A 23,860-nucleotide genomic window follows, 5' to 3' on the forward strand; every position below is an offset into this window, starting at 1 on the left:
TTGAAACAGGAGAACAGAGAGGTCCAGGACCTGAAGAACAGTTTGCAGTTCTCCCAGGGTCAGCTCTATGAATTGAAACAGGAGAACAGAGAGGTCCAGGACCTGAAGAACAGTTAGCAGTTCTCCCAGGGTCAGCTCAATGAGTTTAAACAGGAGAACAGAGAGTTCCAGGACCTGAAGAACAGTTTGCAGTTCTCCCAGGGTCAGCTCTATGAATTGAAACAGGAGAACAGAGAGGTCCAGGACCTGAAGAACAGTTAGCAGTTCTCCCAGGGTCAGCTCAATGAGTTTAAACAGGAGAACAGAGAGTTCCAGGACCTGAAGAACAGTTTGCAGTTCTCCCAGGGTCAGCTTGATGAGTTGAAACAGGAGAACAGAGAGGTCCAGGACCTGAAGAACAGTTTGTAGTTCTCCCAGGGTCAGCTCAATGAGTTTAAACAGGAGAACAGAGAGTTCCAGGACCTGAAGAACAGTTTGCAGTTCTCCCAGGGTCAGCTTGATGAGTTGAAACAGGAGAACAGAGAGGTCCAGGACCTGAAGAACAGTTTGTAGTTCTCCCAGGGTCAGCTCGATGAATTGAAACAGGAGAACAGAGAGGTCCAGGACCTGAAGAACAGTTAGCAGTTCTCCCAGGGTCAGCTCTATGAGTTGAAACAGGAGAACAGAGAGGTCCAGGACCTGAAGAACAGTATGCAGTTTTCCCAGGGTCAGCTCGGTGAGTTGAAACAGGAGAACAGAGAGGTCCAGGACCTGAAGAACAGTTTGTAGTTCTCCCAGGGTCAGCTCAATGAGTTTAAACAGGAGAACAGAGAGGTCCAGGACCTGAAGAACAGTTTGCAGTTCTCCCAGGGTCAGCTTGATGAGTTGAAACAGGAGAACAGAGAGGTCCAGGACCTGAAGAACAGTTTGCAGTTCTCCCAGGGTCAGCTTGATGAGTTGAAACAGGAGAACAGAGAGGTCCAGGACCTGAAGAACAGTTTGCAGTTCTCCCAGGGTCAGCTTGATGAGTTGAAACAGGAGAACAGAGAGGTCCAGGACCTGAAGAACAGTTTGCAGTTCTCCCAGGGTCAGCTCAATGAGTTTAAACAGGAGAACAGAGAGGTCCAGGACCTGAAGAACAGTTTGCAGTTCTCCCAGGGTCAGCTCGGTGAGTTGAAACAGGAGAACAGAGAGGTCCAGGACCTGAAGAACAGTATGCAGTTCTCCCAGGGTCAGCTCAATGAGTTTAAACAGGAGAACAGAGAGGTCCAGGACCTGAAGAACAGTATGCAGTTCTCCCAGGGTCAGCTCAATGAGTTTAAACAGGAGAACAGAGAGGTCCAGGACCTGAAGAACAGTATGCAGTTCTCCCAGGGTCAGCTCAATGAGTTTAAACAGGAGAACAGAGAGGTCCAGGACCTGAAGAACAGTATGCAGTTCACCCAGGGTCAGCTTGATGAATTGAAACAGGAGAACGGCAAGAGGACAGCAATCTGTAAGTCATTGAGAGAGGACATCAGTTCTGTGTGTGAATCCATGAAGTCTGATTTATCCGTCATTGTTATCTCAAGGGACAATCAAGGCGGAACAACATGTTGTGAACGGAATTGTAGAATCTCAACGTGAGACCTGGACGGAGTCTGAGGACAACTTGAGGGAAATTATCTCTGAAAAATTGAAGATGGACCACAGGGTGATTGAGGACTATCCTGAAGCTGTGCGCCAGAAGAGGAAAGAAATGATCCCAGCCATGAAAGCTGCCAGAGCGCGTGGGGACATTACTTACATCCGTTATGACAGGCTCATTGTCCACCCTCCCTCCCAGAAGCCTGGAAGGGATGAGAGAGCCAAGCCTATGGGTTTGTAGCTTCTACCCCGCAGCACACACACACCAATTGATTAATGGACTGCTGAATGTATATTTTTTTCTCTTGCTTGGTTTGCTCTTTTCAGTATAATGCCCATCTCTAGTAAGCTACCCAGGAAAGGGCTGAAAATAGCCCATATTAATATATGTAGCCTTAGAAATAAGGTTCATGAAATCAATCACTTGCTACTGCATTTGATGATACAGCAGTAGCAATACAAGGATATTACATCCATAAAAGAGACAGAAATGCATATGGGGAGGTGCTGCTGTGTGTATATATATATATATATATATATATATATATATATATATATATATATATATTCAGAACCATATCCCTGTAATGCTTAGAGAAGATCTTATGTCAAGTGTAATTGAAGTGTTGTGGTTGCAGGTTCACTTGGCACATCTAAAGCCTTTTCTTTTGGGGTGTTGCTATAGGCCACCAAATGTGAACAGTCAGTATCTAAATAATGTGTGTGAAATACTTGATAGTGCATGTGATGTAAACAGAGGTCTACTTTCTTGGGGACCTGAATATTGACTGGTTTTCATCAAGCTGTCCGCTCAAGAGGAAGCTTCTTACTGTAACCAGTGCCTGTAATCTGGATCAGGTTATTAATCAACCTACCAGGGTGTTTACAAACACTACAGGAACAAGATCATCCACATGTATAATCACATTTTTACTAATACTGTAAAACTTTTTTCTAAAGCCGTACCCATTGGATGCAGTGATCACAATATTGTGGCTATACCCAGGAAGGCCAAAAAGTTCAGACAGTTGGGCCTGAAATAGTGTATAAGATATCATACAAAATATTTAGCTGTGACTTATGTAGAAGTAAAAAATATTTGTTGGTCTGATGTGATTAATAAGGAGCATCCAGACGCTGCACTTGATGAATTTATGAAATTGCTTCTTCCAATTATTGATAAACATGCACCTGTTAAGAAACTGACTGTTAGAACTGTTACGGCTCCATGGATTGATGAGGAAATTAAAAACTGAACGGCTGAAAGAGATGGAGCAAAAGGAGTGGCTAATAAGTCTGGCTGCACATCTGACTGTCTAACTTGCTGCAAATTGAGAAATTATGTGACTAAACTCAACAAGAAAAAAGAAGAAACTGTATTATGAAGCCAAGTTCAATGATATAAAGAACGATGGGAAAAAAACGTGAGTACTTTAAATTATAGGCAGAAAGACTAATTCAACTGATCTTTCATCGAATCAGATGGCTTATTCATCACAATCATTTGACGTTGCCAATTATTTATATTTGGCAAACCTTAGGCAGGAAATGCCAATGAACAGTGAGCCATCGTATTCATGCATAAACAAAATTATAATAATGAAGAAGAAAAGCATTGCAAGTTTGAATTTTGGAAAGTTCGTGTGGGAGAGGTGGAAACATTATTGTTATCAATCAATAATGATAAACCCCCTGGCATTGACAACTTAGATTCAAAACTACTGAGGATGACTATGGCCACTCCTATCTGTCATATATTTAATCTGAGCCTAGAGGAAAGTCTTGTCCTCGGGCCTGGAGGGAAGCCAAAGTAATTCCGCTACCTAAAAGTGGTAAAGCGGCCTTTACTGGTTCTAACAGCAGACCTATAAACTTGCTGCCAGCTCTTAGCAAACTGTTGGGAAAAAATTGTGTTTGACCAAATACAATGCTATTTCTCTGTAAACAAATTAACAACAGACTTTCAGTATGCTTATAGAGAAGGGCACTCAGCATGTACTGCACTGACACAAATTACTGATGATTGGTTGAAAGAAATTTAGAATAAGAAGATTATGGGAGCTGTACTGTTAGATTTTAGTGCAGCCTTTGATATTATTGACCATAACCTGTTGGTGAAAAAAAACTTGTGTTATGGCTTTTCAACCCCTGACATATCATGGATTCAGAGCTATCTATCTACTAGAATTCAAAGGGTTATTTTTAATGGAAGCTTCTCTAATGTCAAACATGTAAAGTGTGGTGTACCGCAGGGCAGCTCTCTAGACTCTCTACTCTTTTCTATTTTTACCAATGACCTGCCACTGAACAAAGCATGTGTGTCCATGTATGCTGATGATTCAACCATATACGCATCAGCAACGACAGCTAATGAAGTCACTGAAACCCTTTAACAAAGAGTTGCAGTCTGTTTTGGAATTGGTGGCCAGTAATAAACTAAAACTAAGAGCATTGTATTTGGTACAAATCATTCCCTAAGTTCTAGACCTCAGCTAAATCTGGTAATGAATGGTGTGGCTGTTGAACAAGTTGAGGAGACTAAATTACTTGGTGTTACCTTAGATCGTAAACTGTCATGGTCTAAACATATAGATTCAATGGTTTTAAAGATGGGGAGAGGTCTGTCCGTAATAAAGAGATGCTCTGCTTTTTTTTTACACCACACTCCAACAAGCAAGTTCTGCAGGCTCTAGTTTAGTCTAATATTGATTATTGTCCAGTTGTGTGGTCCAGTGCTGCAAGGAAAGATCTAGTTAAGCTGCAGCTGGCCCAGAACAGAGTGGCACAACTTGCTCTTCATTGTATGCGCAATGCGCAGACCAGCTGGCTGGTGTGTTCACAGATATATTCAATCTCTCCCTATCCCAGTCTGTTGTCCCCACATGCTTCAAGATGGCACCATTGCCTTCTTGGGTACAGGGACAAAGGTAACTGAACTAAATGACTATCGCCCTGTAGCACTCACCTGTCATCATGAAGTTCTTTGAGAGACTAGTCAAGGTTAATTTCACTTCCACCTTACCTGCCACCCTAGGCCATCTTCAATTTGCATACCGCCCCAATAGATCCACAAACAATGCAATCACCACCACACTGCCCTATCCCATCTGGACAAGAGGCATACCTATGTAAGAATGCTGTTCATTGACTACAGCTCAGCAGTCAACACCATAGTACCCTCCAAGCTCATAATCAAGCTCGAGGCCCTGGGTCTGAACCCCGCCCTTTGCAACTGGATCCTGGACTTCCTTGCGGGTCGTCCCCAGGTGGTGAAACAACACCTCGTTGCTGATCCTCAACACTGGGGCCCCACAAGGGTGCGTGCTCAGCCCCCGCCTGTACTCCCTGTTCACCCATGACTGCGTGGCCAAGCATGCCTCCAACTCAATCATCAAGTTTGCAGACGACACAACAGTAGTAGGCTTGATTACCAACAACGATGAGGCAGCCTTCAGGGAGCAGCTGAGGGCTCTGGGAGTGTGGTGCCAGGAAAATAACCTCTCACTCAATGTAAACAAAACAAAGGAGATGATCATGGACTTCAGGAAACAGCAGAGGGAGCACCCCCCTATCCACATTGGTGGGACCGCAGAGGAGAAGGTGGAAAGCTTCAAGTTCCTTGGTGTACACATCACTGACAAACTGAAATGGTCCACCCACACAGACAGTGTGGTGAAGAAGGCGCAACAGCACCTCTTCAATCTCAGGAGGCTAAAGAAATGTGGCTTAAAACCTAAAACCCACAAAATTTTACAGATGCACAATTGAGAGCATCCTGTCGGGCTGTATCACCGCCTGGTACAGCAACTGCACCGTCCACAACCGCAAAGCTCTCCAGAGTGTGGTGCGATCTGCCCAACGCATTACCGGGGACAAACTTCCCGTCCTCCTGGACACCTACAGCACTACGCCATAGGAATGCGAAATATCATCAAGGACGTCAACCACCCGAGCCACTGGCTGTTCACCCCACTATCATCCAGAAGGCGAGGTCTGTACAGGTGCACCAAAGCTGGGGCCGAGAGACTGAAAAACAGCTTCTATCTCAAGGCCATCAGACTGCTAAACAGCCATCACTAGCACATCAGGGGCGGCTGCTTATAAACCGATAGGAGTCACTGGCCACTTTTAGAAATGGATCACTAGCCAGTTTAATAATGTTCCGTATCTAGCATTACTCATCTCATATGAATAAACTGCACTCCACACTATCTTAGTAACTTTTAAATTGTGTTTCCATATTGGATCACCCATTTCATATGTATATACTGTAGTGCACTCTATACTACACCACTGACTGTTAAACAGTAATCTCCAGCACATCAGAGGCTGCTGCCTATAGACATAGATTAGGAATCACTGGCCACTTTAATGTCTCCGTATCATCATTTTTTCTATTATTGTACCTTTATTTAACTAGGCAAGTCAGTTAAGAACAAATTCTTATTTTCAATGACGGCCTAGGAACAGTGGGTTAATTGCCTCGTTCAATAACATAACGCTAAACACGTGTATGTGACCAATAAAATGTGATTTGATTTGTAATCAGAGGGCTGATATTAATACTATGCATGCCAGTCTCTCTTTGCTAAGAGTTGAGGAGAGACTGACTGCATCACTTCTTTTCATAAGAAACATTGATGTGTTGAAAATCCCAAATTGTTTGCATAGTCAACTTACACACAGCTCTGACACACACACCCACCAGACATGCCACCAGGGGACTTTTCACAGTCCCCAAATCTAGAACAAATTCAAGAAAGTGTACAGTATTATATAGAGCCATTATTGCATGGAACTCTGTTCCATCTCATATTTCTCAAGTGAACAGCAAATCTGGTTTAAAAAAAACAGATGATAAAGCAACACCTTACGGCACAACGCCTCTCCTATTTGACCTAGATAGTTTGTGTAAGCATTGATATGTAGGTTACGTGTGCCTTTAAAATGTTTTATGTAGTTCTGTCCTTGAGCTCGTCTATTAATGTTCTGTATTATGTCATGTTTAATGTGTACCCCAGGGGTCGGATTCACAAAACATTACTTATGAAAAAAACATAAGAAGTTTCTTAAGGAACAAAATAGGAAGTTCTTAAGAGTTCGTAAATGCAATTCCTCAAAATGTTCTTAGGAATTTGTAAATATCTTTAAGATCTTCGTAAATATCTTCTTATGTGGCATTGACATTAGTGACGTGCTTGACACCAATAAATAAACCTGTGACAGGGAAGGTAAAAACATTTTTGCGGTTATTTCGTTATTTTTCATACATTATAGCAATCTGACTAGCTATATCAAAATCAAAAATGCATACAAAGAGATTGAAGTCATGGTGGAGGAAATGGCAGCCAGGAAAAGGTTGATGTTGGGGAGACTTGATAACTGTGGGGTCACTGCAGAGACCAAAAAGAAAGGCTGGGCGAGAGTGGCCGAGTCGGTCTCTGCCATCGGGGGTATGGCAAGGGACAGTGACGCCATAAAAAAGAAGTGGTTCGACATCAAGTCGGCTGCTAAGAAGGGAGCTGAGAGACCATTCATGTGGACCAGCTGGAGGAGAAGGTGACGTCCATCATAAAGATGGTGGTAGAGGGACTGCGCGGCCAGTAAGTTAGTTGGCTACGTTAACTAGCTAACATGTAAAGACATTATAGCCAACATTAGCTAACGTTAATATCGTTAGCTAAGTCAGCCAAGTTCTTCTTTGCAAATTGACGAGATAGCGCTAGCTGTTTAACACTTCTAGAATATTTTAATATATTGTTAATTACTAGCTAGCTAGATAATGCGTGTATAATTTGTATTCTTGCTGTATTTAAATATCCGGTAGCCAACTGTGTCTGTAGCGCAAGACAATGTTCATGGTTACAAAAGTATCCATTTATCTCAAGACGAGTTTAGCTGTCCTAAAGTTAAATCATTATTTTCAAGAATCCCATTTATTCTTAACTTTTTTCTTAGGAAGAAACTTAGGAAAACCATTAAGAACATTTCCAATAACTTTATTGAGGAATAGCAACTTTGCTTAACTTTTTTCTTAAGTCTATAGTTAAGGAAAAAAATGGCAGTTAAGAAATTTCTTCTTAAAAACTTCTTCGGGGTCGGTGTCCCTTCCACGGGACGGTTGAGCTAACGTAGGTTAATGCGATTAGCATGAGGTTGAACATTTCCCAGGACATAGACATATCTGATATTGGCAGAAAGCTTAAATTCTTGTTAATCTAACTGCACTGTCCAATTTACAGTAGCTATTACATTGAAAGAATACCATGATATTGTTTGAGGAAAGTGTACAATTTTGAACATAGGAAGTTATTAATAAACAAATTAGGCATATTTGGCCAGTCTTGATTCAAAATTTTGAACAGTAATGCAATAGTTCATTTGATCAGTCTAAAACTTTTCACATACACTGATGCCATCTAGTGGCCAGAATGTATATTGCACTTGGGCTGGAATAGTACATTATGGCCTCTCTTGCATTTCAAAGATGGTACAAAATAAAATACAAAAGAACGGTTGGTTTTTTCTTTGCATTATCTTTTACCAGATTTGTGTTATATTCTCCTACATTCCTTTCACATTTCCACAAACTTCAAAGTGTTTCCTTTCAAATGGTACCAAGAATATGCATATCCCTGGTTCGGGGCCTGAGCTACAGGCAGTTAGATTTGGGTATGTCATTTCAGGCGAAAATTGAAAAAAAGGGGCGGATCCTTAAGAGGTTGTTAAGAAGGTTTTGTGAATCCGGCCCCAGGAGAGTAGCCGCTGCTATTGCAACAGCTAATGGGGATCCTAATAAAACACAAAGAAATACCAACTACCATTACAGAAAATAATACTGCCTAGCAGTGCACAGCAACCAGACTTAACCCTCAACTACCACTACAGACTATATACACACTACCTAGAGCTGCATTAACCCTTAACTGCCTACCACGGCAACTAGACTTAACTACAATTTTAAAGGGTAGACTGTGATATGACGTAGATTCAGAAAGTAATCAGCATAGTGGGTCAATTTCCGCAACAACTAAGAGCAATGAAGCGCAAGGCTCAACTTCTCTGTTTTGGTCCCGTGACTACCATCCTGGAAGAGCGAACCCGTGCACATGCGCAGATGCTGTGTGAGACTGTGTAAGAGCAAAGTCTTGCATCTCGCTGATCTAAATATCTGCGGTGCTGCTCTGAATTAGAGGAATCAATGTTATCACTCCACATACAATGGAGTCAACGGATGATTAACTATAGGTCCAGTAAATGGAAAACTGAGAAGGGCTTTTAGTGGGGCATAATAAGGGTCAGCCCATCATGGCCTGTGAGAGAGCAGTGGCACCCTATGGGGCGGTCTGTAAGGACCCTGTCATGCCAGAGGCTGTCCAGTTGGTTGCCCGTCGAGACGGCTGGCTAGAGGGGCTATTCTGGTTCTCACAGCACTGTGACAAAGACCGCCTTTAACTGTGTAGTTATTAGACAATGGCTAGCTACCCTCCCATTCCTTACCTCTGCCACACAGCCAATAGGAATAGAGCATGCTCTGTAGACAACAACAAGAGGTGTGGGGAGGGTGTGATGGGGAGGGCATGAGGGGGGAACAGGGTGTAGGGTGGAGAGGCGTGTGTCTGTGTGGAGGAGGATGCTCCACAAAGCTCTGAATTGGGTCAATGAGGATTTGAGTAAAGTAGGCCAATCTGTGTCCCTCTGAAGACGTCTCCTCATATAGAGCGTCTCCTCACTGTACCAACACACACTCACCAATTAACAGAAGGTTATATCTGACAATGCTGCTGTCGCTACGTGTGGTGCCGTAAAACCAAGGTGCATGAACTGACATGTTAAACCTTTCAACTCAGAGCTGCCGTCATCCCGTATACGCAATGAAAATGTCAGATTTTGTAATTGATGAGTGCCTAATGCAGTGGCTGTACAGTAACATGCTATACGTTACGTCAGAGCTCAGGTTCTGCGCTATACAGTGCTGTATTGGTTTTGACTGACAGTCGTTCTGAACTTGAGGACCGCGCGCCACAAGAAGATGCCCCCATCCCTCCAGCTAAATTGGGCTACTTTTGCACGTGTTGTTCTCAAAGTGAGGACAATGCTTTAAATCATGAGGAGTCGATGTGTTCTGAAAGATGAGATTTGTATTTATTATGAATCCCCATTAGTTTCTGCCAAGGCACCAGCTACTCTTCCTGGGGTCCAGCAAAATGAAGGCAGTTTATATAATTTTAAAACATTACTCCACCACATATCTACAGTACTAAATCCATGTGTATGTATAGTGTGTATGTTATCCTGTGTGTGTGCGTGCATGTGTCTGTGCCAATGTTTGTGTTGCTTCACAGTCCCCGCTGTTCCATAAAGTGTTTTTTTAATCTGTTTTTTAAATGTAATTTTACTGCTTGCGTCAGTTACTTGATGTGGAATGGAGCTCCATGTAGTCATGGCTCTATGTAGTACTGTGTGCCTCGCATAGTCTGTTCTGGACTTGGGGACTGTGAAGAGACCTCGTGGCATGTCTTGTAGGGTATACATGGGTGTCTGAGCTGTGTGCCAGTAGTTCAAACAGACAGATCTGATGTTGAGGAGTATAATAAATATAACTTTGATGTCATACAAGCAAACCACACACCCATGAGTCTAAACGTGCACTTCACATTTCCATTTCCAGTATCAACGTTTATGATCTCCACATTGGCAGTAGAATAAAGCTTTCAAATGATGCCCACCTGACACAGATTGCGATTTATAATGGAACTTTTTTGGATTGCGTAAACAGCAACAGTAATTGTGTGATTCTGGGGACGCAAGGCTGTGTTCCAAACAAAAAACTACAAGTGTGTTTGTTTCAGTTCCTCAATGGTAAAGCTAAGAGAGCTCAAAAAAAGCACCTTATCATTGAAGGCTCTTTCCTTGAGTCATAAAGGTGCATTAACATGACGTAGGAACTGTACACAGTTGGAAGAAGTGTGTGACCACTTGGAGACACCAGTTAGATCTCACACTCAATCCCTTCTAATAGTTTCTCCTCATCTTGCACCTTCTCCAAATATTAGTATCATGTTACTGAACGTATCCAGAGTATTCTCACATTTCATTATCAATAAATGCTGTGAAAAGTACAGTAAATGTAAAACGCACATCAAATCAACAGTGTAATGTTTGGATTCATCCTTGTGTCAGGTGACCTGTTGTGTCCTCACTGTTTGGTCTGATCATTTCCCCATAATGTCCAAAGTGTAATCTTTTAATTGCTATCATGGTCATGCATATGATTTGTATAGTTCTTCTGTTAGAAACATTTCAATTTGGCCATTTCCACAATGTAAGAGGTTCCCATGCGGCTCAGTTGGTAGAGCATGGCACTTGCAATGCCAGGGTTGTGGGTTCGATTTCCCCAGAGACCAGTACAAACATATATGCACTCACTATTGTAAGTGGCTCTGGATAAGAGTGTCTGCTAAATGACTCACTACTGTAAGTGGCTCTGGATAAGAGTGTCTGCTAAATGACTCACTACTGTAAGTTGCTCTGGATAAGAGTGTCTGCTAAATGACTCAAATGTAAATGTAAGGGGTTACTGACTACAATTCATTGGCCTATTCAATAACTATAAGGATCATTTCTTCTTGAATTTCAATGTATATGTTTTCCTTTACACCACTAAAGCCAGTAGCAGACTGTATACCTCAGAAGAAGAGATTCTTTCCAAACAGACCCTGCAGCTCTGTCTGAAAACAACACGAATTGACCTCAGGAAAAATGAGGAGACACCCTATACAACAAGAGACTCAAACCCACACATCAATGGTTTATAACTACCTCAGAAAAGGAGAGACCTTGGAAAAAGGAGAGAGAGAAAGGTCCTTAACAACAGTGGAGGAGGTTTAAAGAGTCTGGCAGCTCAGACTGGACACTATTGTAGCTGTGTATTTTATGGCGTCCATTTCACTGGCCACAAAAGGGACCGGTGTGTGTGTGCTGTCACACGTTAAGTTAGCTGGTGTAGGCCGCTCTCTTTTTCTCTGTTTATGGCCTCCAACAGTGACACATAGTCACACACGCACACTGATCCACCAATCCACAAAAATGTACTATGCACTGGAGCACGTCTACTTATTTAGTTTCTTTCTTGTTTTGGCTGTATTTTTCTCCATCTTGTATTTCAGTTGAAGTATTCAGAGCAGTCACTGCATTGCAAACAGCACTCATCCCTTTCCTATGCTCACTGACTTAAGACTTAAACAGAGAGAAGGGGATGGCGTTTAAAAAGACACTTTAGGGAGGGAGAGAGGGACAGACGGAAAGGGATGAACAGATTTTACAGACAGTACAGAAAGAGCGAATCTGGCTGCTTTTAAGTGAGAGGGGACGCACAGACAATCATAGTACACTATAATTATCTCAGAGGGGTAAGTTGCTTTTCTATTTTTATTGATCATTAGTAGCAGTTAAGTAGCAATTAGTTGTACTTCTATAACAAACAATTGTATTTATTTCTCATAAGTGTGTGGAAAAATCAAGGAAAAGTGAAAAGGACAGAGAGGGCAAGGGGGAGAGATGAAGAGTTGATTATGATCCACAGCTAACTAACACATTCCCTCTCCTAAGAACAGCACAACACTGTAACCCAGATCTGTCACACACATACACACTGACTGCACTGATTACCAGTCCAACTCCTGGACACAAAGACCTGCTGAGAAATTAAACTGTCAGCGTATCAGGTGGATGAGGGAAAATAAAAATGGCTGGCATTACATTTGTTCTCATTTTAATTTCAGTAGTGTTCCCTGACGTATACTGTCCCAAATCATTTATTTAGCCTCACACACACACACACACACTGCTGGGAGCACAAATAGTTATCTTTCCCAAAGGTCTCTCGTTCCCACCACTCGGATAAACAACTCCAGACAACAGATCCATTCTGCTGGTGTTGGCAGAGGGAGCATGTTAAAGAAACTAAACTATGTACACAGTTTCAAACTATAACAGATGAATGGCACCTCAGAACAACAGTGTGACCAAACTGTGCTACACAGCCAGGAGGTTTCAATGAGGCTGGGAAACATTTACTCAACAAGGATAGATACCATTCATTACTGAAAATGATGGAATTACATAAAGGTGTGGGAGAGAGACAGAGACACAGACACACAGACACACAGACACACAGAGACAGAGACAGAGACAGAGACAGAGAGAGAGCGAGACAGAGAGACACAGAGACAGAGAGAGACAGAGATGGGGAAAGGATCCAGCTCTGGGTTCTATTACCGAGATGTGTTTGCTAAACCCCTCCAGTGTTGAGCTGTGGAACATGATGGAGCTCCCACAGCCTCTCACAGCAGAGCAGCCTTCCAGTGAGCCAAGTTTGGTCAGCTGTTATAATGGCCAGCTGCAGAGCGGTGTGTGTTACCGTCCATAACCTCTGGTTCCGTCCTAATGTTTAAAAAGAGAGTAACACACACACACACACACACACCTGCTGCACTGCATTTGGAGGAGGGGGGCACCCACATGACCGTTAACGTTTCAACTCCAACAGTTGCACATAAACAGCCTGGAGAATCCATCCCAGTGCATGTGACGAGGGCAGCACGTGGTCTTCTACCACCTGTCAGTTGACACAGCACCTTTCCCTTGCCCCGTCACGTACTTCTACCATGCAAGCTCACACATGCTTACTTCAGTGTTAGGGTCTAGGGTCTTCCTCCTCTTTGTCCAACATTACACCAACATCCTGCTTCTGACTGGTAGGGTCCTGTTGTAGCAGAAACCCCCAACCCTAACTAACCCAGCAGGAAATTAATGAGTAACTGATTTATGGCAATGACACACTCTTACCCACAAACATCACACACACACCTTATGCCATGGTACACGACAGAGAGAGGTAGTAACACTCCTTCTGTGACTCAGACTGCTGGTGTGTGTGTGAGTTAGTGTGTGAAATTGTAAGAGTCTTAGTGTGGTGGTGGGCGTTACTGATACCTGAGGGAGTTGATGTACAGTAATGTTCAGTGGAACAATAACTGCCAGTCAGTTAGATGACATTATAACAGACAGCAGACGTGGAAATCCTTTATGGCTTTTGAGTGTGACTAAGAATAACCGCTTCAACTGTGTGTGTTTGTCAGGGCCATAGGCTACAGCCCTGCTTGTCTGTTCTGTAAATCAGCAGACCAGCTCAGCACTCCCTCTCCTCGCTGCTTTACTCAGCACACGCACCTACTGATACGCTTGCCCCTCTGCTTGCCCCTCCCTGACTCTCTGAACTTTCCCCTACTCTCCATTTCCCTCCCCCTCACCCTGTACCAGTGAACCAGTTTCCCTTCAGGCTGGTCTGGTTTTCTCTGCTTCATTCGTTCCGTTGTATTTGGCCATCACACACACACACACAGACACACACAGAGTGCGCGTTCACACAAAACACACAGGAAAGCCAGGTAGGGCATGTGTGAGCCTGTGTAGGACCCAGAGGGGGTGTGTGTGTTAGTAGTCTGGCTGCTATGGTAACCAGAGGGGCCCACTAAAGCTCCTAATCTCTAATTTGTCCGTCATTAGTCAGACACAGAGAGGGAGGAGAGAAAGAGAGAGAGAGAGGAGAGAGCGGGAGAGAGAACAGGAGAGAGCAGGATAGGGGAGAGGGAGAGAGAGAGAACAGGAGAGAGAGCAGGATAGGGGAGAGGGAGAGAGAGAGAACAGGAGAGAGAGCAGGATAGGGGAGAGGGAGAGAACAGGATAGGGGAGAGGGAGAGAGAGAGAAGGATAGGGGAGAGGGAGAGAGAGAGAGAGAGAACAGGAGAGAGAGCAGGATAGGGGAGAGAGAGAGGAGAGAGAGCGGGAAAGAGAACAGGAGAGATAGCGGGATAGGGGAGAGAGCGGGATAGGGGAGAGGGGTAATGTAACCCAACCCAGAGAGTCCCTGAAGGAAGTGGTGCATTAAAGCAGGAAGCAGCAAATGCCTGATAATAGGTGACTGGGGGTTCAGGAGGTCAGTGAGCACACACACAGCCATTTACGTCTCTCTACAGGTTCAGTAGAAGTGTTCTATAAAACAGAGAGCAGGCCAAGGTCCAAACATAGGGTATTATCCTGGGCGCCTACCTAGTACCTACCATCCTGTCTGGCCATCCCTGTCCCTTCCCCAGGATGCTGGCTAAACACGCCGGGCATACGGCTAACACCCTGACGTGTGTGACGCACAACCAGTGTCCCACAGATACACACAGTGAGGTAGAGCTCTGGCACCTCAACATGCCAACACTATTTCTATTCAGAGATGGGATAGGCAATGAGAAGAGGGGGGGAATGTGTTGGTCTGTCTGACATGTCATTAAGAAAGGTACGTACAGCACATAGAAGCTCTCATCTGTAGACGAGGTATTTTCCGTCTTCTAAAGACTCTTGGACCAGCTAGGCCTCTCCTCTGCCTTTATCTGACCCACTGAAGAAAAGAAGATTTAGGAAACATGGCAAGTAGCAAAGCAGTGTGTTTTGGGTGTTAGAATGTTCTAGAAGTGTCAAGCATGGTGTGTTTGGAATGTTACAGGCAGGCAGGTAGTTGTTGGCTCGGGGGACTGGTTCCATAGCCTAATAGTTCCATGCTGCCAGAGTTTTGTTGGGTGTTGCGCTGAGCAACAGTAATCCCATGATGCTTTGGGAGCAGCAGGCTTTGACTTGATCAGAGCTCTATGGGTACAAATAATCCTAAACAGACACATCCCCTCTAAGGGAGGCCACTGGGTGTGTGTGTGTGTGATAGATGTGGTCTGTACGGCTGATAAGAAGAAAGATACAGCCAAATTGTGGTATGTGGCCGTTTGTGTTTCAAGTTTCATTAGTCGTATGTACGGGATATGCATGGTATACATCGTCCAACAAAATGCTTCTTGCAGGTTACTTCTCGACAATGTAACAACAACAATAAAATGTGAGTGACTGAGTGAGTGACAGAGACAGAGAGATAGACTACTTTTGCTCATGTCTGTATTTCTCCTCCTGAATCCAGAGGTAAATTATGTCGTTTGGGAATTTCAGGCAGAACTAGGCAGAACTCCAGGACTTAGAACAACAGGAAAACTAGACAGGATTTACACACGGGACATGAGAAACGACACCAGAGGCAACATTTCACCTCTACCACGGCTACCTCTCTTCCCACCCTTTACCATACCTCTTTAGTTTTCAACCTCCCTCTCCAACTACCACTACTGCAGAACCACTACAATACATTGTACAATCTTATGAAATATTTACCAATCTGTACATCATACTACGAAAAGCCTAAATAGGCCTACATCCCCACCTCTGCCTATTGATAAAGTATGTCAGACTAACTCTGATATCTCGAAAACGCTTCATATTCATGTGGGCTGTACAGATCTGGACTTCTCTGCTATAATGTGTGTGATGGCCTTTGTGTGGTGCAGTTCTGCCTTGGTTCACTGCCTAGCCATACTGCAGCTCCAATAAAAATGGATAATGTGAGGCAGAAAAAGTCGCCATTTGCTCTCACTTTTATACTGATAAACAACGTCGAGCCCAGTAGAGAGACAGCGTGTGAGTGAGTGCACGTGATCGTTCAGGAGAACGCCGGAACATTGATTGGATTGAGGATAGCAGATGAGATAGCCAGCATTAAAATACGTGCCTAAATCTGGTAGGGCCTTGGGGTTTCACGTGCACTGCAGTGAGTGAGTGTTACAATAGCGTCAGTAAACAAACATTCTATTTGCATTCTGTTCGGTACAATTCTATTGTGCGTGTTCAACACCATCACTTCAGAATCAAACTCGCCCCTCTACCACAGTGGAATTCACCAACAGGCTGGGCCACATCTCTCACATAACAGACATGAGTCTATAAAGCCTAGCCAGCCACCCCCCATAAGGCATTGTCTGGTGTGTAAACCATAACCGGCTGTACAGAACTCTACCATATGTACAGACCCTATATTTTATGGAGAATACATATGAACCTTCACCATCTGACACTTCAAAGCACACGGGTCATGGTGTGTGTGAATATATATATATATATATAGAATGTGTGTGTGTCTAACTGAGATGATGATGATGAGAGGGGAAAGGTCAACATTGGTCTTACTGAGCGACAATGGAGGTTATGAATGTGTTATTATTACACAACGTGTCATTATCCTACCATTATTACCCTGAACACTCGTCTGGTAGCTGGAGATCATGTCGGCCTGTTCTGCCGTCCTTCGCACAACCTTTACACTTGCTTTGTCTGGAACAAAACCCCGGCCTTCTGGTACACGAGTGAACGTAGCCAGAAGTAGTGTCCTGTGCTGTAGTCTGGTTGTAAATGGTTGTAGCAGAGGGAGGGACATCAAAGCCCTGTGTGAGAGTCTGGTCTGAGGCAGGGTGAGATTTGACTATGTGGTGACACTCTGCCATCCCCACGCCAGGACCAGACCACAGCCCTCAGCTCCAAACACTGACCAGCAGGATGCACCTGTAATGAGGAAGAAGACTTGCTCTATCACTCTCCTGCGCTCCTCCTCCTTCATGTCTCTGAAACATGAGTAGACAACCAGCTATAAGAGCTCAAGCTTTGATACTGACTTACCCTTAAGTATACCGTCTTCCTTCCCTCCCCTCAGCCCAGTGCCCCTAGAGCCTCTACAACAACAGGCCCATGCCAAGTATTCAATTCTGCACTCTGCATTCTGATGGTGAAAACCTCGGTAACACTAATCTCAGTGATGTTGTAATGAAGTTAGCCTAGGTTAAACAGAAATAGCTTTAAAAAGAGGTAAACGGCTGTAAATGGAGGTAAGCGGCTGTAAATGGAGGTAAACGGCTGTAAATGGAGGTAAACGGCTGTAAATGGAGGTAAACGGCTGTAAATGGCTATAAATCCAGAATAATAGTGACAGAAGCTCTAAATACAGAAGTAGCCTCCAGAAACACTTGACACACAAACCCTTTGCATCGTGTCCTCTACTTAATCTGTAATGATCTGAAAAGAGTTGGAAGAAATAGTGAAAGTAACATGGCGGAAGCACGTCATGGCTGTCTTTCACCTGCTCAACTCTCTCATATCAGCACAGAACGAGGAGAGGAGACAGAGGAATGAAGTCACTTCAGAGGACCAGAGAAACAGTTAGGTAGTTAGGCAGTGAAGCCTAGGTTCTGTAGACCTTGGCCCTGATATGCATATTCTGTCATTTATGGGCCTAAAATGGAAGTGTGCTATTCTGTCATGCATGACTAGCAGTGTGTATGGCCTGCATGGTTATAATGAACTCAGCACACTAAACACTGCTAGGACTTACACAAAGAAAATAAACATGCCCAGCTCCCTTTCTGATGATAGACTGGGTCTACGTCGCTCACATATCTTATGGCAGACAGTCTTAATGCCAATCATTTCTGGATTAAGTTGCAACCACAGGGGGCCTCCCGGGTGGCGCAGTGGTCTAGAGCACTGCATCGCAGTGCTATGCTGCGCCACCAGAGTCTGGGTTCGCGCCCAGGCTCTGTCGCAGCCGGCCGCGACCGGGAGGTCCGTGGGGCGACGCACAATTGGCTTAGCGTCGTCCGGGTTAGGGAGGGTTTGGCCGGTAGGGATATCCTTGTCTCATCGCGCTCCAGCGACTCCTGTGGCGGGCCGGGCGCAGTGCGCGCTAACCGAGGGGGCGGGTGCACGGTGTTTCCTCCGACACATTGGTGCGGCTGGCTTCCGGGTTGGAGGCGCGCTGTGTTAAGAAGCAGTGCGGCTAGGTTGGGTTGTGCTTCGGAGGACGCATGACTTTCGACCTTCGTCTCTCCCGAGCCCGTACGGGAGTTGTAGCGATGAGACAAGATAGTAATTACTAGCGATTGGATACCACAAAAATTGGGGAGAAAAGGGGATAAAATTTAAAAAATAAAAATAAAAATAAAAAGTTGCAACCACAACATTCTCCTTCCTGGCCCAGTGTCATATGGTCAGAGGCAACGTTGTTGTACAAACATGACATCAGGTTATACTGGGGCGCTTGTATCTTTATCTAGCAGCATATTCATCTGTTATGTCATGTTAAATGGCCAAACTGTCCTGTCAACACTAGATACTGGTCAGTGAATGACTGAGAGCAAGACAGTTCACACCAGCCTACATTCTGGTCGACACAAATACACTCCGACTTCCCTCAGTAGAGAGAGTAAAACCTTTGCTGTCTTCTGGTTATGATTATCAAAGATATCATCTCTCCCATCCCCCAAAACAACACGTACAGGCAAACACGCATGCATGGATCCACGCGCACACACACCATAACGTCTCACTCAAATCATCCAAAGTCCTGTCTCAGCAATAAGACACTCAAAGCTAATAGGATCAGTGTCGACGAACTCTGACCTCATAGAACAGAGACAGATGGAAACAGACAGACAGGGGGGGAGGAGAGGGTGAGATGGGGTCACCGAGGTAAAGGAGAGGGGGAGGGGTTGAACTTGACCCCGGTGGGGTGCCGTGTGGGGGGGTTTAGGAGCTGCTTTACAAGCTGGATCAATGTTGACACGACACGCGCTGCTAGAGGACAGGATAATGCATTTATAAAGGGGATAATGAATACTAACGTATAATAATGAGGTTATGAATGCATGATACATAATACACAACATTAATAACGTCTGTGAATAGAAAGACATGGTTATAAACGTGTAATAGGCCTACACCATTTATAACCAGTCATTGGAGGATGACAACACATTGCATAATAATAACAACCTTGTAGGCACGTATGAAGACATTGGTTATAAAAAAAATAATAATATTTATTTCCCTTCACTTTCCTACGTCTGCCTTATCACGGTTCTGTATTCCACATGCCCATATGGAAAAGGACTCTGCCTTGCCTGCACCTGCTTACACAGTGAAACGTGTATTTATCCACACAGAAAGACACACACACTGCAACGTGTCAGTGTTTATAGACCGCTAACAGCAGTGATAGATCCCTGTGAGGGAGAGGAGCGCTAGCCATAGCCCGTCCTGTGTGTGTTTCTCTCTCGTCCAGGCAGTCATGTCCATGACATGTTTACTATGGGCTGGCTATCAGATAAGTAGCTTTCCAATCAGCAGGACCTGAGCAGGCTACATAGGTAGGGCCTCTAATTTGGCCTTGGGATAAAACAGACTGACTGGGATACCTGCCAGTGACAGACAGTTCAGCAGAGACATAAACAACAGTATGTTTTTCATCCAAAACAACATTGAGGAATATGATAAGTAACACTTTACTTAATACCCAGTGTCGTAACACATTCATAACCATGTCATAATAGCTAACACAACATGGTCATAACACTGCAGTGACATATATTGCGTTATTTTATGACATGTTATGACACCTAAAGTAAAAAATGACATTTATTCTACATTATAGAATAATAGTGAAGACATCAAAACTATGAAATAACAAATATGGAAACAAGTTACCTTTGCTGCAGATTAAAAGTTAATTTGAGTTAACGCAAATAAATGCTTCAGAATTCAAGTAAAAGACACATCTCAACATAAACTGTTCAGAGGAGACTTCATGAGCCAGGCTTTTGTGTGTGAATTGCTGCAAAGAAACCAATACTAAAGTACACCAATAATAAGAAGAGACTTGCTTGGGGCAAGAAACACAAGCAATGGACATTAGACCGGTGGAAATCTGTCCTTTGGTCTGATGAGTCCAAATTTTAGATGTTTGGTTCCAACCGCTGTGTCTTTGTGAGACGCAGAGTAGGTGAACGGATAATCTCAGCATGTGTGGTTCCCACCGTGAAGCTTGGAGGAGGTGTGATGGTGCTTTGCTGGTGAGACTGTCTGATTTATTTAGAATTCAAGGCACACTTAACCAGCATGGCTACCACAGCATTCTGCAGCGATATGCCATCCCATTTGGTTTGCGCTTAATGGGACTATCATTTGTTTTTCAACAGGACAATGACCCAACACACACCCAGGCTGTGTAAGGGCTATTTGACCAAGAAGGAGAGTGATGGAGTGCTGCATCAGATGACCTGGGCTCCACAATCACCCGACCTCAACCCATTTGAGATGGTTTGGGATGAGTTGGACCGCAGAGTGAAGAAAAAGCAGCCAACAAGTTCTCAGCATATGTGGGAACTACTTCAAGACTGTTGGAAAAGCATTCCGTATGAAGCTGGTTGAAAGAATGCCAAGAGTGTGCAAAGCTGTCATCAAGGCAAAGGGTGGCTACTTTGAAGAATCTCAAATCTCAAATATATTTTGATTTGTTTAACACTTTTTTGGTTACTACATGACTCCATGAGTTATTTCATAGTTTCGATGTCTTCACTATTATTCTACAATGTAGAAAATAGTAAAAAATTTAATATATTAAAAAATGCAATGAGTAGGTGTAACCAAACTTTTGACTGGTTCTGTGTATAGAACTATATCAGAAACATACTGTTGACACGTGGACTATGGTGTAATGGAATGTTTTGTCTTGTGTGGTAGGTTGACACCTATGTAGATGTCATAACCAGTCATAAAATAAAACAATATATATCACAACAGGTCTAACTATATGTCAGTGTTATGACCATATTATAAAAACAGGTTATGTCAGCTGTTATGACATGTTATGACACGGTTATGACCGTGTCATAACGTGTTATGGGTGTCAAATTGTTATCATATGATTTTGACCGTCAATAAGGTAATAATGATTTGGTTGTTAAGCAGGCAGTTAACCTACACGTCACATATACTGTGTGTGTGTGTATGTGTACTTCCTGTGTAGAGAGGGTGTGTACTGTATACCACACTGTACATATGCATGTGTGCCAAACAGATCTGTAACGGATCCTCTCCCCCAGGTCTGTTCACAACGAACCCCCCTCTCCTATTCTTCCCCCTCTTGCTGAAGCACGTGTGGGAAGATTGCATGTTTTATTTATCAATTCTTGGCTCCATTCTTCCAGTAAATTCCAGGCTGTGGTGCAAGAAGCCAAGAAACCCTCCCTGGGTTTTTTCTGCTGTCATTCCCCATTGCTAGCATGCAGATTGAGCCCTACGCACACGCTTATACACACACAAAGGAGAGGCATGCTCATCTCTGCCAGGAAACCCCCCCCCCCAAAAAATGGGAAAATCGTCAGCAAACCCCGTGGAAAACAAGGAGAAAGGAGAGCCTCTTGATAGAGGAGGAATCATTTATCTTCTTTCTTTCCCAATAAGATCAGAAAGACTAGAGGATATACAGCAGAGGCGGAAATAATTGACACCCTTGATAAAGATGAGCAAAAATTACTGTAAAATAAATAATTTAAATACTGAGCTATAATGTGGGGGACATTATATTGTATACTAATACAATTTCTCAGAGAAAGAGATTTTATTTAACAAGTCAACAAACAAAAACATTTCTCCAAAAAAGGTAGGGGTCAAAATGATTGACACCTCTGTTTCCAATACCTTTCAATACCTCCCCTTGTGAGGAGAACGGCACTGAGCCTTCTCTGAAATGTTTGAGGAGTTGACGAACACACTGGGAAAGATCTTAGACCATTCCTCCATACAGAACCCTTCCAGATCCTTCAAATCCTTCATCAGTCCTTATGGACTGCCCTCTTTAATTCAAACCACAGGTTTTCAACGGGTTTCCAGTCCGGAGACTGAGATAGCCATTGCAAAATGTTGAGACCAATTAACCATTTTTGTGGATTTTGACGAGTGCTTGCAGTTATTGTCTTGCTAGAAAATCCACTTGCGAACAAGTTTCAGCCTCCAGGCAGAGGCAACCAGGTCTTCGAATAAAATGTCCTGGTACCTGGTAAAGTTCATGATGTCGTTGACCTTAACAAGGGCCCCAGGAACAGTGGAAGCAAAACAGCCCCATAACATCAAAGATCCACCACCATAGTTTACAGTAGGTATGGGTTTATTTTCTGCTTATGCATTCTAATTTCAACATCAAACCCAACACTGGTGTGATTGGCCAAAGAGCTCTATTTTCATGTCATCTAACAAATGCAAACGCCTGGATATTGCTAAAACGGCATTTTGCACATATTGGAACCAGTGCCTTGGTCAGATTAAATGAAAATAGAGCTCTTTGGCCACACACACCTGTGTTGGGTTTGGCGTAGAAATTGGAGTGCATAAGCAGAAAAGAGCCCCATACCTACTGTGAAATATGTTGGTGGATTTTTGGATGAAAGAGGGCAGTCCATAAGGGCAGACGAAGGATATCAAGGATCTGGAAGGATTCTGGATGGATGTGTTTTCCAACTCTTTTAGAAAAAGGGTCAGTGCCATTATCCTCTCAAGGTGCGTATTGAAAATGTATTGAAAACAGGGGAGCCAATAAAAATATTACAAAAAATATTTCTCTGAGCAATTGTATTAGTAAAAAAGCATACAATAGAGCATACAATAGAGCTCAATATTTTAATTATTTATATTATACAGTAATTTGCTCATCTTTATCAAGGGTGACAATTTCAGACCCGCTGTAGCCGTGCTCTGCCTATAGGCTAGATAAAGACAGGGGCCTGGGTCTATAGTATAATGTGTTAGATAGTCAGCAGCCTGGAGCTCTGTTGGCACTGTGGCTAGGGCACAAAGCCCAGCCGATCCACTGCGTTCAGAGGGAGGAGGGGACAGGGAGGGATGGATTGCCATGCAGAAAATTACTTTTGCATATTGTATTACAATTCAGATTAACCACGCAGAGTAATGGGATTAGAACGCTGAACGCTTTCCAAAGGCGGGGGATGGAGAGCTCTAATGAACTCACAACAAAGGTGGCATATGAGTTGGAATATAGAGGGAGCCCCGCAGGTATCTCAGCGTCGGCAGGGGGGTAAATTACGTGACCATGCGTTCATTCGAGTATGTAAGGCTACATTTTGGTAGGCCTGATAATGATTATTACAATGACGCGTCTCAGTTATTTCCATCCTGGCGTCAGAACATTTGCTAAAATAACAAGGAAATAAGCACACTTGACCCAATTAGCAGCAAATTGGTGCATATCAAGGTCCATTTAAAAAAAATAGTCTATGTGGCTTTAAATCGCGATTACTTCCACTCCTTTCCAACATGCAGTGAAAATAAATAAAAATACGCCTTTTTTTACCTTCCTTTTGGAGGGTGACAGAAAGCTGAAAAGACAAATGAACATGAAAATGGGAACAAAGTACCAAGGCTTTCAATGGGAATGCCTCACGGCTGTTCGATATGCGCACTGGGTAGGCTAAAATACGATCCTCGG

General features: G+C 43.6%; 1 protein-coding gene across 1 annotated transcript in view; it reads right to left on the bottom strand.

Annotated features, from left to right (window-relative positions):
* LOC139537405 (zinc finger SWIM domain-containing protein 6-like) overlaps positions 1-23,860 on the bottom strand; it is a 64,102-nt gene that overhangs the window by 38,984 nt on the left and 1,258 nt on the right. The window lies entirely within an intron of this gene.

The sequence above is a fragment of the Salvelinus alpinus genome, chromosome 1 (genome assembly GCF_045679555.1).
Source record: "Salvelinus alpinus chromosome 1, SLU_Salpinus.1, whole genome shotgun sequence".
NCBI classification, from domain to species: Eukaryota; Metazoa; Chordata; class Actinopteri; order Salmoniformes; family Salmonidae; genus Salvelinus; species Salvelinus alpinus.